Source organism: Nicotiana tabacum, chromosome 15 (assembly GCF_000715075.1).
Source record: "Nicotiana tabacum cultivar K326 chromosome 15, ASM71507v2, whole genome shotgun sequence".
NCBI classification, from domain to species: Eukaryota; Viridiplantae; Streptophyta; class Magnoliopsida; order Solanales; family Solanaceae; genus Nicotiana; species Nicotiana tabacum.
Window position 1 is genome coordinate 33,754,195 of NC_134094.1, and position 12,654 is coordinate 33,766,848.

Genomic DNA, 12,654 nt, shown 5'->3' on the forward strand with positions numbered 1-12,654 from the left:
GAATCCATCCCTCCTAGGGTCACCCTCTCATGTGACTTCTTGATGGTGTACATGCGGAGTAGAGGAAAACTGATTAATAGTTGGTACAAATATGGAATATTGAGGAAAATCTGGCCAGTGTTTGTTCTGAATTTTGCATTTCATCTTTACTTGCAATTTCTGTAGTTATTTACCTAATTTATTTGCATATCATCTTTTTATGCCGGATTCTTAACTGAGCAGAGTACCTGAGTAATTGTGCACACATGCAGACGATTCTTTCTATGCTTTATGACTTTATCACATGACTATTTTGTACTTGTTGAATTGTGAAACTGTACAGGCTATGTCTAGTATCATTTATAATTGTTGCTTCTTTTTCCTCGCCAAGGTCAGTTATGATACTTGCTGAGTATATTGAACTGGTTGTACTCATGCTACACTCTGCACTTAATTGTGCAGATCCAGGTGTCAGGACCAGTCAGCAGTAGCGTGGTTGCTTATTGAGCTGCATCGAGAGACGAGGTAGAGCTGCATTCTCGTCCGCAATCTTGACGTCTCTTTTCTTATGTATTGTTGTCCTTATTTCGAACAATATTGTATTTGGTCATATCAGACTTGTATTTCTGTATTAGAACTCATGACTCTGTAGTTACCAGTTCTGGGAAATTTATTTTGTTATGGCATAATTATGTTATGTTAAGGTTTCATACTTATGTTAATTCTGAAAATCCTGCTTTTATGGTTCTTTATGGTTATATCCGGCATTCCTAGCAAATGTGTTAGGCGCCATTACGACGAGTTGGATTTTGGGTCGTGACAGTGCGGTGAAATATGACTTCTTGCACTTGATTTTAGAAAAGCCCCTTTTCATGTTAGTCAACATGATACAGAATATAACCAAAGGTATGATACTAGTCTTTACTGCGAGTTTAATGTATATATTATTCTCTCAGTTTTGTTTAAATATTATCTTGTGAATCGAGAAATGTCATCGAGTCACTCGTCTTACTTCACAAGGTTACAAAAATATACCAACTCAATCACCATTTCTATGTTTCTCCTTTTACGGATCAAGTAAGCATTATGCAGTGAGATAAGCTAAAATTGCTTATTCTAGAGCTCAAACAAATGCAACATGTACATAGTTGGACCAAAGTTACTTAAAAGCTTTAACTATACAACCAAACCAAATATATTAGAGGGAATCAACCGATGGCTAAACTGGTAAACTTCTATTATTGTAATTGGTTCAGACCATGTTTAAGCCTGATCAATATTAGATGTGACTTTCGAAATAAATTTTTCAATATTCTTACGAGAACTTCAACCTTCAGATATTGATCGTTTGGTTAATCCTTCCACTTAAGAGCATTTCTCTTAAACTCCTTCCCTCTTTTTCCTTGAACAACTTGTTTAATACAAACACTAATTTCATCTCTTGTGACTTTTTCCCATTCCCGTTCCCCTTTTTGGTCCCCACAAGTGAATGACTTAATGGTAGAGAGTTGAACAAAGTGTTGAATCTGGATTACTTGTTTATTTATACTTTTGGCTAGTTTGATCGAGGAATTTTCCTATGTCAGCCTTTTTATACGGTTTTAATTTTCCGAAAACTATATTTCTACTACTAATATATAAGAGAGGATAAGTAGGCATGTGATGGTCAACATGTTTGCTTCATCATGAGGGCATTTTTGTCATTTCGTGTGCTGATGACACATTCACCCTAATTTGCCACATGTAGAAAGCATTGCTTCTTACAACTCAATTCTATCTCTATTGCATTTCTTTGCTTTGCTTTTGTTCAGTACCAAGTTCTGTCTAGTTCTTCTTTATCCTCCTTTTGTCCTGTAAGTGTTTGATAAAATTCTTCTTCAGCTTTACTATATTTTCCTTGCAGTTCTTAGCTGTTGAAAGCTGCTGAATTTTTGCTTGTTTAATCAAGGTTTTTTCCCTCATCAATAATCTCTCTTTTGATTTGCAATTTTATACAAAGGTGACAAATTTTTTAAAAGAGTAGAGTTTTTGAATATAGCTTTCTGGGATTATCCTCATCGCAGGTCCATTGTGTAGTTAGGCGTGTTGTAAGCAACTTTAATTGTGTACATCTTGGATATTGAGTAAGTCTCTTTTGGTATTTGTTTCTCCTTCTGATATAGAAAACACAGTAAAAGTAGCATGACTATACTCTGGTTTAGATTCTCCTGTAGAATACTAAAATTGTTGCGATAGTAAGCATTATTTTTGTGCGTCGAACTTCTGTTGCAGTGCAGGCAGCAGGAGTTTGATTTGTGTCTTTTTCTTTTCCCACAATTACTTCCTGTTTTGCATTGGAGAAATATAAATATTGTGTGCAAACGGTAAGTATTTACCCGCAGGAACCTAGCAAAAAACGAAATCAGTTCTTATAGTCTAAAATTGTAGAAATCATTAAAAGTATTCTTTGTCAATTACAAAGATGAGCTTCCGTTGTTATTGTCTGACTAAACAATAACACGTATACTTTTTTGTTTGGAAGGATCAGTGTTGTTCAAGCCTCATTTGAGGCGCCCTTAAGCCCTAAAGTTCAAAAAAGCTCAGGGTATACGCTTCGCCTCACTTAGGTTGCGCTTCAGTATAGGCAATGCACTAAGGTGTGCGCCTCATTGCCTATGCTTGAATAAAGTGGTGCAAAACAAATAAATGTAATTGGCAAAAAGAAATCTCAATTGTTGAGGAAATTATTATGAATGAAATTATCATTTTTTTCTTGCATTACATATATATTTTTATTTTTTTCTTTATTGCGCCTTTTTCAACTAAAGCCCACACTTCAATTGCACTTTGCGTTTAAAGCCCCCTTTGACTACACTAGGGAGGAGTTATAATATGTTGCATCTTTAATTTCTTCTTATTAGTGTTAACTATGTCTAAAACTTATCTGCCTATAAAGGTATATCTATAAGTTCTTCCTATAAAAAAATAGTTATATTATGTGGGTACTTCTTGGTGCATCACAAAAATAGAGATAGGATCGTCGTGTCAACAAAAAAAAGATTAAGGTATTAAGAGCTAAATGTATCTTTCTGCTTCTTTCTTTCTATGAATTTGCTGAATTTTGATTCAGCTGAATAGATGAAAAACCGAACTTCCGTGTTTGATACGAGTATACAGTGTTATATGAAGATTTTTGAATTTCCATTTATGTCATAACATGTTTGCAGATGGATCGGATTGGACACTACATACTTATGGTGAAGAAAACTTAGCAGATTGTTTGGTTCCTGATCTCTCTTTGCACATATTATGCAGGAAAGAGCCCTTTCATGGCTACATAGTACAAAAAATACTTTTTGCTTATTGTATCACTTTGCTTTCAATATGGAACTATATTAGTCTTGCCATCAAATCCTTGATTGTGTAACTATAATGTTTGACCGTTGCAGTTCGTGTGAAGTTTAATATATCAATTACTAGAATGTTATACAACATTGGAAATTGACAGTACATTAACAAACCTAGAGGGAATGAAGAAAGTATCATAAATAATGAAAAGGGTACTATTGCTTCATAATGAGGGCATTTTTGTCATTTCTTGTGCTGATGACACGTTCACCCTAATTTGCCGCGTAAAAAGCATCGCTTCTTACAACTCAATTCTATCTCTGCTGCATTTCTTTGCTTTGCTTTTGTTTAGTACCAAGTTCTGTCTTGTTCTTCTTTACCCTCCTTTTGTCCTGTAAGTGTTTGATAAAATTCCTCTTAAGCTTTACTGTGTTTTCCTTGCAGTTCTTTGCAGTTGAAAGTTGCTGAATTTTGCTTGTTTAATCAAAGTTTTTTCCCTCATCAATAATCTCTCTTTTGATCTGCAATTTTATACAAAGGAGACAAATGTTTCAAAAGAGTAGAGTTTTTGGATATAGCTTTCTGGGATTATCCTCATCGCAGGTCCATTGTGTAGTTAGGCGTGTTGTAAGCAGCTTTAATTGTGTACATCTTGGATATTGAGTAAGTCTCTTTTGGTATTTGCTTCTCTTTCTGGTATAGAAAACACAGTAAAAGTAGTATGACTATACTCTGGTTTAGATTCTCTTGTAGAATACTAAAATTGTTGCGATAATAGGCATTATTTTCGTGCGACGAACTTCTATTGCAGTGCAGGCAACATGAGTTTGATTTGCGTCTTTTTCTTTTCTTACAATTACTTCATGTTTTGCATTGGAGAAATATAAATATTGTGTGCAAACGGTAAGTATTTACCCGCATGAACCTAGCAAGAGATAAAATCAGTTCTTATAGTCTGAAATTTTTGAAATCATTAAAAGTATTCTTTGTCAATTACAAAGATGAGCTTCCGTTGTTATTGTCTGACTAAACAACAACACGTCTAATTTTTTGTTTGGAAGGAGCAGAGTTGTCCAAGCCTCATTTGAGGCGCGCTTAAGCCCTGAAACTCAAAAACGCTCAGGGTATGCGCTTCGCCTCACTTAGGTTGCGCTTCATTATAGGCAATGCACTAAGGTGTGCGCCTCATTGCCTATGTTTGAATAAAACGGTGCAAAATAAATAAATATAATTGGCAAAAAGAAATCTCAATTGTTGAGGAAATCACTATGAATGAAATTGTCATTTTTTTCTTGCATTACATATATATTTTTATTTTTTTTTTTGTTGCGCCTTTTTCAACTAAAGCCCACACTTCAATTGCACTTTGCGCTTAAAGCCCCCTTTGACTACACTGGGAAGGAGTTATATTATGTTGCATCTTTAATTTCTTTTGATTAGTGTTAGCTATGTCTAAAACTTATATACCTATAAAGGCATATCTATAAGTTCTACCTATAAAAAAATAGTTATATTATGTGGGAACTTCTTGGCGCATCACAAAAATAGAGATAGGATCGTCATGTCAACAAAAAAAAGATTAAGGTATTAAGAGCTAAATGTATCTTTCTGCTTCTTTCTTTCTATGAATTTGCTGAATTTTGATTCAGCTGAATAGATGAAAAACCGAACTTCCGTGTTTGATACGAGTATACAGTGTTATATGAAAATTTTTGAATTTCCATTTATGTCATAACATGTTTGCAGATGGATCGGATTGGACACTACATACTTATGGTGAAGAAAACTTAGCAGATTGTTTGGTTCCTGATCTCTCTTTGCACATATTATGCAGGAAAGAGCCCTTTCATGGCTACATAGTACAAAAAATACTTTTTGCTTATTGTATCACTTTGCTTTCAATATGGAACTATATTAGTCTTGCCATCAAATCCTTGATTGTGTAACTATAATGTTTGACCGTTGCAGTTCGTGTGAAGTTTAATATATCAATTACTAGAATGTTATACAACATTGGAAATTGACAGTACATTAACAAACCTAGAGGGAATGAAGAAAGTATCATAAACAATGAAAAGGGTACTATTGCTTCATAATGAGGGCATTTTTGTCATTTCTTGTGCTGATGACACGTTCACCCTAATTTGCCGCGTAAAAATCATCGCTTCTTACAACTCAATTCTATCTCTGCTGCATTTCTTTACTTTGCTTTTGTTTAGTACCAAGTTCTGTCTTGTTCTTCTTTACCCTCCTTTTGTCCTGTAAGTGTTTGATAAAATTCCTCTTAAGCTTTACTGTGTTTTCCTTGCAGTTCTTTGCAGTTGAAAGTAGCTGAATTTTGCTTGTTTAATCAAAGTTTTTTCCCTCATCAATAATCTCTCTTTTGATCTGCAATTTTATTCAAAGGAGACAAATTTTTCAAAAGAGTAGAGTTTTTGGATATAGCTTTCTGGGATTATCCTCATCGCAGGGCCATTGTGTAGTTAGGCGTGTTGTAAGCAGCTTTAATTGTGTACATCTTGGATATTGAGTAAGTCTCTTTTGGTATTTGCTTCTCTTTCTGGTATAGAAAACACAGTAAAAGTAGTATCACTATACTCTGGTTTAGATTCTCTTGTAGAATACTAAAATTGTTGCGATAGTAGGCATTATTTTCGTGCGACGAACTTCTGTTGCAGTGCAGGCAACATGAGTTTGATTTGCGTATTTTTCTTTTCTCACAATTACTTCATGTTTTGCATTGGAGAAATATAAATATTGTGTGCAAACGGTAAGTATTTACCCGCATGAACGTAGCAAGAGATAAAATCAGTTCTTATAGTCTGAAATTTTTTAAATCATTAAAAGTATTCTTTGTCAATTACAAAGATGAGCTTCCGTTGTTATTGTCTGACTAAACAACAACACGTCTAATTTTTTGTTTGGAAGGAGCAGTATTGTCCAAGCCTCATTTGAGGCGCGCTTAAGCCCTGAAACTCAAAAACGCTCAGGGTATGCGCTTCGCCTCACTTAGGTTGCGCTTCATTATAGGCAATGCACTAAGGTGTGTGCCTCATTGCCTATGTTTGAATAAAGCGGTGCAAAATAAATAAATGTAATTGGCAAAAAGAAATCTCAATTGTTGAGGAAATCACTATGAATGAAATTGTCATTTTTTTCTTGCATTACATATATATTTTTATTTTTTTCTTTGTTGCGCCTTTTTCAACTAAAGCCCACACTTCAATTGCACTTTGCGCTTAAAGCCCCCTTTGACTACACTGGGAAGGAGTTATATTATGTTGCATCTTTAATTTCTTTTGATTAGTGTTAGCTATGTCTAAAACTTATATGCCTATAAAGGCATATCTATAAGTTCTACCTATAAAAAAATAGTTATATTATGTGGGTACTTCTTGGTGCATCACAAAAATAGAGATAGGATCGTCGTGTCAACAAAAAAAAGATTAAGGTATTAAGAGCTAAATGTATCTTTCTGCTTCTTTCTTTCTATGAATTTGCTGAATTTTGATTCAGCTGAATAGATGAAAAACCGAACTTCCGTGTTTGATACGAGTATACAGTGTTATATGAAGATTTTTGAATTTCCATTTATGTCATAACATGTTTGCAGATGGATCGGATTGGACACTACATACTTATCGCAGGTCCATTGTGTAGTTAGGCGTGTTGTAAGCAGCTTTAATTGTGTACATCTTGGATATTGAGTAAGTCTCTTTTGGTATTTGCTTCTCTTTCTGGTATAGAAAACACAGTAAAAGTAGTATGACTATACTCTGGTTTAGATTCTCTTGTAGAATACTAAAATTGTTGCGATAGTAGGCATTATTTTCGTGCGACGAACTTCTGTTGCAGTGCAGGCAACAGGAGTTTGATTTGCGTCTTTTTCTTTTCTCACAATTACTTACTATTTTGCATTGGAGAAATATAAATATTGTGTGCAAACGGTAAGTATTTACTCGCATGAACCTAGCAAGAGACAAAATCAGTTCTTATAGTCTGAAATTATTGAAATCATTAAAAGTATTCTTTGTCAATTACAAAGATGTGCTTCCGTTTTTATTGTCTGACTAAACAACAATACATCTAATTTTTTGTTTGGAAGGAGCAGTGTTGTCCAAGCCTTATTTGAGTCGCGCTTAAGCGCTGAAGGTCAAAAACGCTCAGGGAATGCACTTCGCCTCATGTAGGTTGCGCTTCACTATAGGCAAGGCACTAAGGTGTGCGCCTTATTGCCTATGTTTGAATAAAGCGATGCAAAACAAATAAATGTAATTGGCAAAAAGAAATCTCAATTGTTGAAGAAATCATTGTGAATGAAATTGTCATTTTTTTTGTATTACATATTTTTTTTTTCTTCTTCGTTGTGCCTTTTTCAACTAAATCTCACACTTCAATTGCACTTTGCGCTTAAATCCCCCTTTGACTACACTGGAAAGGAGTTATAATATGTTGCATCTTTAATTTCTTTTGATTAGTATTAACTATGTCTAAAATTTATCTGCCTATAAAGCCATATGAATAAGTTCTTCCTATAAAACAATAGTTATATTATGTGGGTACTTCTTGGCGTATCACAAAAATATAGATAGGATCATCGTGTAAACAAAAAAAAAAGATTAAGGTATTCAAAGTTAAATGTATCTTTCTACTTCTTTCTTTCTATGTATTTGCTGAATTTTGATTCAGCTGAATAGATGAAAATTCGAACTTCCGTGTTTGATACGAGTATACAGTGTTATATGATGATTTTTGAATTTCCACTTATGTCATAACTGTTGAATTTTACAAGATTAATGTGAACTAGTGTGAACATTTGAAACCTCCTTTTAGAAAAATATTGGTAGATGCATGTTTTCATGCATTTATATTGCATGATCACACTTAATGTGATATCATGCATGACATTATTAAGGCCATTTTCCTTATATAAATAGCAAGAATTTTGTTCATTTATAAAACATCTCTCACTTGCCTTCTTATCTCCTAAGGCATTTGAATCTTCTTTCCCTCTTGTAGTTTTGGAGTGAAATAAAGTTTGAGTTTATTGTGTTCGAGGACTAGGCAAAAATCAAATTTTACCAAACCTCATTAATTTCTGGTGTTATTTTTATTATTGTCTCACTTACTATTTATTAGCTACCTTTAGATATAGTAGTTATGATTTAATCACTCTCTATAATTCGGCTTCCGCAATAATTGGTATCAGAGCCAAGGTTCTATCTGAGTATGCTCTGTAGTTGCAGCATAGTCTGAACTTCCACATCAGAAAAGAATTATTTTGGTGTTCTGTAGTGTCAGCAAATAAATAGTATCTATAGTAAAAATAGGAGACAAGAAAAATAAAGAGTCCACATCGAGTGTCAGTAATACGTCATTGGTAACATCGCTTATGATAAGAATTATGTCAAATGCAAAATTTGCAGTTAAAATTTTTGACTGGTCAGGACATTTTGGGATGTGGCAAGCTGAGGTTCTTGATGTCCTTTTTCAACAAGGTCTAGATATTACCATAGATGAAAAGAAACCAGACAATATCGGAGAAGAAGATTGGAAGATTATCAACCGCGTTGCTTGTGGTACCATTTGATCTTACCTCGCAAGAGAACAGAAGTATCCATACACAAAAAAAACTTCTGCAAGTAAATTGTGGAATACATTGGAGGATAAATTCTTGAAGAAAAATAGTCAAAATAAACTTTACATGAAAAAAAGACTGTTACGCTTCACATATGTTCCTGATACTGCAATGAATGATCATTTCACCAGCTTTAATAAGTTGATGACAGATTTGCAGAATATGGACGTGACTTTTAATGATGGAGATATGGCCTTAATGTTATAAAGTTCACTTCTCGATGAGCACAAGCACCTCAAAACTACTCTACTTCTTGGGAATGATTAAGTATCTCTCAAAAAATTTTGTTCTGCCTAGTACAGCTATGAACAAAGAAAGAGAGAAAAATAAAAGAGTGGAGAAAGAGAAGCGCCGGTCATAAGAGGTCGTTCTCAAAATCATATGAGAACGAAGAAAGGAAGATCCAAGTCAAGATCCAGACCCAACAAAAATGAATGTGCCTTTTGCCGAGAAAAGGGACACTGGAAGAAAGACTGTCCAAAGTTGAAAAACAAGGCCAAACCTAACAATGGGAAGGCTATCATGGATTCAAATGTAGCTGATTGTGACGACTTTGATTTTTCACTAGTTATAACTGAGCCATTCAAACCATGTGACATATGGTTGATGGATTCAGCTTGTAGCTATCATATGTGTCCCAACCAAGACTGGTTCGTTAATTTTCAAAAAGGAGAATGTGGAGTTATTTACACTGCAAATAACAATCCTCTTACCACATATGATACTGGTTAAATCCGATTAAGAAATCATGATGGATTGATCAGAACATTAACAGATGTTCGATACGTAAAAGAATTGAAGAAAAATCTTATTTATGTAGGAGCCCTAGAGTCAAAGGGGTTCATAGTCGTTGCAGAAATTGGGATAATGAGAATATGTTCCGGTGCACTAGTGGTAATGAAGGAAATTCGGCGAAATAATAACATGTACCACTATCACGATAGTACAATTATTGGGACAACAACAATGACATCCAGTGATGACAAGGAGGCAGAAGCAACCAAGCTATGGCACATGTGCGTGGGACATGATGGAGGAAAATCCTTGAAAATTTTATCAGATCAAGGATTGTTAAAAGGAGTAAAGACTTGAAATTTGGAGTTTTGTGAGCATTGTGTCAAGAGAAAACAAACAAGGGTTAAATTTGGAACAACTATCCATAATACTAAAGGTATTTTGGATTATGTTCACTATGATGCTTGGGGATCTTCCAAAACACCTTCATTAGTTGGAAAATACTATTTTGTAACCTTTATTGATGACTTTTCCCGGAGAGTGTGGGTGTATACTATGTAAACCAAAGATAAGGTGCTGGAAATATTTCTCAAATAGAAGGCGATGATAGAGACTCAAACAGTCAGAAAGATAAAGTGTCTTCGCACAGATAACTGTAGAGAATACAAAAATGATCTTTACAATAAGATTTGTGAATATGATGGCATTTGGAGATATTTCACCGTCAGAAATATACCATAACAGAATGGAGTGGCAGAACGTATGAACCGGACTTTGCTGGAGAAGGTTCAGTGTATGTTGTCCAATGCTGGGTTGGGCAAAGAATTTTGGGCTGAGGTAATAACATACGCATGCCACCTCATTAATCGTCTACCATCTGCCGCTATTGGTGGAAAGACACCATTTGAAAAATGGTATGGAAAACCTGCTGAATATTATAATTTTTTGCATGTGTTTGGCTCAATTACATACTATCATGTGAAAGAGTCAAAATTGGATCTGAGAGCAAAGAAAGCTATATTTATGGGGATTACTTCTGGAGACCGATTATAGTGTCTAGAGACAAGAAAAATTATATTCAGCAGAGATGTTACCTTTAATGAATTTTCCATAACAGATAAGGTGACAGTTGAGGTTGTCAAACAAACTGATGGTGCTTCAAAGCAAGTGGAGTTTGAGGGAAAATTAATTTTTCCAACACAGGGAGAACACGAGAAAACAATAGAAGATTTTTCCCTAGAAGAAAGGTCAGTGGAAGGGGAGATTCCAACTTAGGAACCCCAACAACAACTTGAATCAATAGCAACATGCAAGCCAAAAAGAACAATAAAGAAACCTGTTCGTCTCATAGAGATGGTGGCTTGTGCAACTGATGGTGTTCCTACCACTGATAAAGACGTAGTCCAAAGTGCAGAAGAAGATAAGTGAAGGATTGCCATGAATGAAGAAATGCAGTCCCTTCATCAGAATAGAATAGTACATGGAAATTGGTCAATCTCCCGAAGGGCAAGAAAGCAATTGGGTGCAAATGGGTATTTGCAAAGAAAGAAAGATTTCCTAACCAAGAAGATGTTCGCTACAAAGCAAGATTGGTGGCCAAAAGGTATGCTCAAAAGGAGGGAATTGATTTTAATGAGGTGTTTTCTCCAGTCGTAAAATACTCCTCCATTAGAGTTTTGTTGGCTTTGGTAGCACAGTTGAATTTGGAACTAGTTCAGTTAGATGTAAAAACTTCATTTTACATGGAGACTAGGAAGAGAAAATCTATATAACTCAGCCAGAAGGATTCAAAGTTGTTAGAAAGGAAAATATGGTGTGCAAACTTGAAAAATCATTGTACGAATTGAAACATTCTTCTAGACAATGGTACAAATAATTTGACAAGTTTATGTTGCTGCATAAGTACATAAGAAGCAAATACGATCATTGTTGGTTCATTATTCTTCTTTGAATTAGCGTTTGTGAACATTTTTATTTGTTTTCCATGAATTATAATTCAAAGAAATATATATATATATATATATATATATATATATATATATATATATATATATATATATATATATATATATATATATATATATATATATATATATATATATATATATATATATATATATATATATATATATATATATATATATATATAGATTTAAAAAATCGAGAATGAAAAATACAGAGTATTATGCGGTGGCTCGTGGAAAAAGGTTGTGTACGGGTAAAATTGGGGGCAAAGTTTTTTCCGATTCCTCGATGAAGGAACAAAAGGTAAGCACGACTCGAAGTGATTATAATCGAGGCCAGGAGCCCCTTATATCGAAACTCGAGAGGAATGAACGATGTATCTGAGATCGAACACTGTGAAATGACGGACCCGAGCCAAGTATAGCTTCTAGACCTCGGGGGACGCAATGAACGATTATGCATGATGAGCAGGAGGCTGTAATATTCGTCCTCAACCGAATATTACGGCATGAATCCCGTTCAGTATCAATTGTAGATCAACATTTACAAAGGTTTTCTATATTTTGACACATTGTGACATGCAAATCAAAGCAATAAAAGTTTACTTTTGTCTTCTAGCTACTGTTTAAGGCATTATTCATTTATTCTTTTCTTCACTCGCGACCGAGCTTGTATCGAGGGTCCAATTGAGGATGAATTCTACTGTTCAATCTAAGATCAGGCTTGGTCATTACATTACGATTGGTTTGATCATTTATTTTGCCTTTAACTCATTTACTTGTTGTTCTTAATTATTTGTATAGAATTAATACACGTATCCTTTAAACCACATACAAATTTAATTGTTACTCATTTTTGGGGTAAATAGTTTGGCGCCACCGTATTGTTAAGGATAATAGTGGTGATTTGATACGAATATCTATAACAGACCCTATTTTGCGCCTGTTCTTTGAAATTTTGATTCCAGGATAGTCTAAGGATGTCAAACTCTCAGTCTGCTCACTCGAATA

At 34.4% G+C, this 12,654-nt stretch overlaps 1 long non-coding RNA gene across 5 annotated transcripts; it reads left to right on the top strand.

The window, feature by feature from the left end:
* Positions 1 to 1,638: 1,638 nt before the first annotated feature.
* On the top strand, positions 1,639 to 7,648 carry LOC107825973 (uncharacterized). Of its 5 annotated transcripts, none has more exons than XR_001657186.2 (5): positions 1,641 to 1,927; positions 2,043 to 2,102; positions 3,186 to 3,969; positions 5,053 to 7,013; positions 7,412 to 7,648. It is a non-coding gene; the product is annotated as an uncharacterized LOC107825973 (long non-coding RNA). The 5 variants fall into 5 exon arrangements; XR_012699212.1 differs by having other exon boundaries at positions 1,648 to 1,927; positions 3,186 to 5,836; positions 6,920 to 7,013; XR_012699214.1 differs by having other exon boundaries at positions 1,648 to 1,927; positions 3,186 to 5,836; positions 6,920 to 7,013; positions 7,418 to 7,648.
* The last annotated feature ends 5,006 nt before the right edge of the window (positions 7,649 to 12,654 follow it).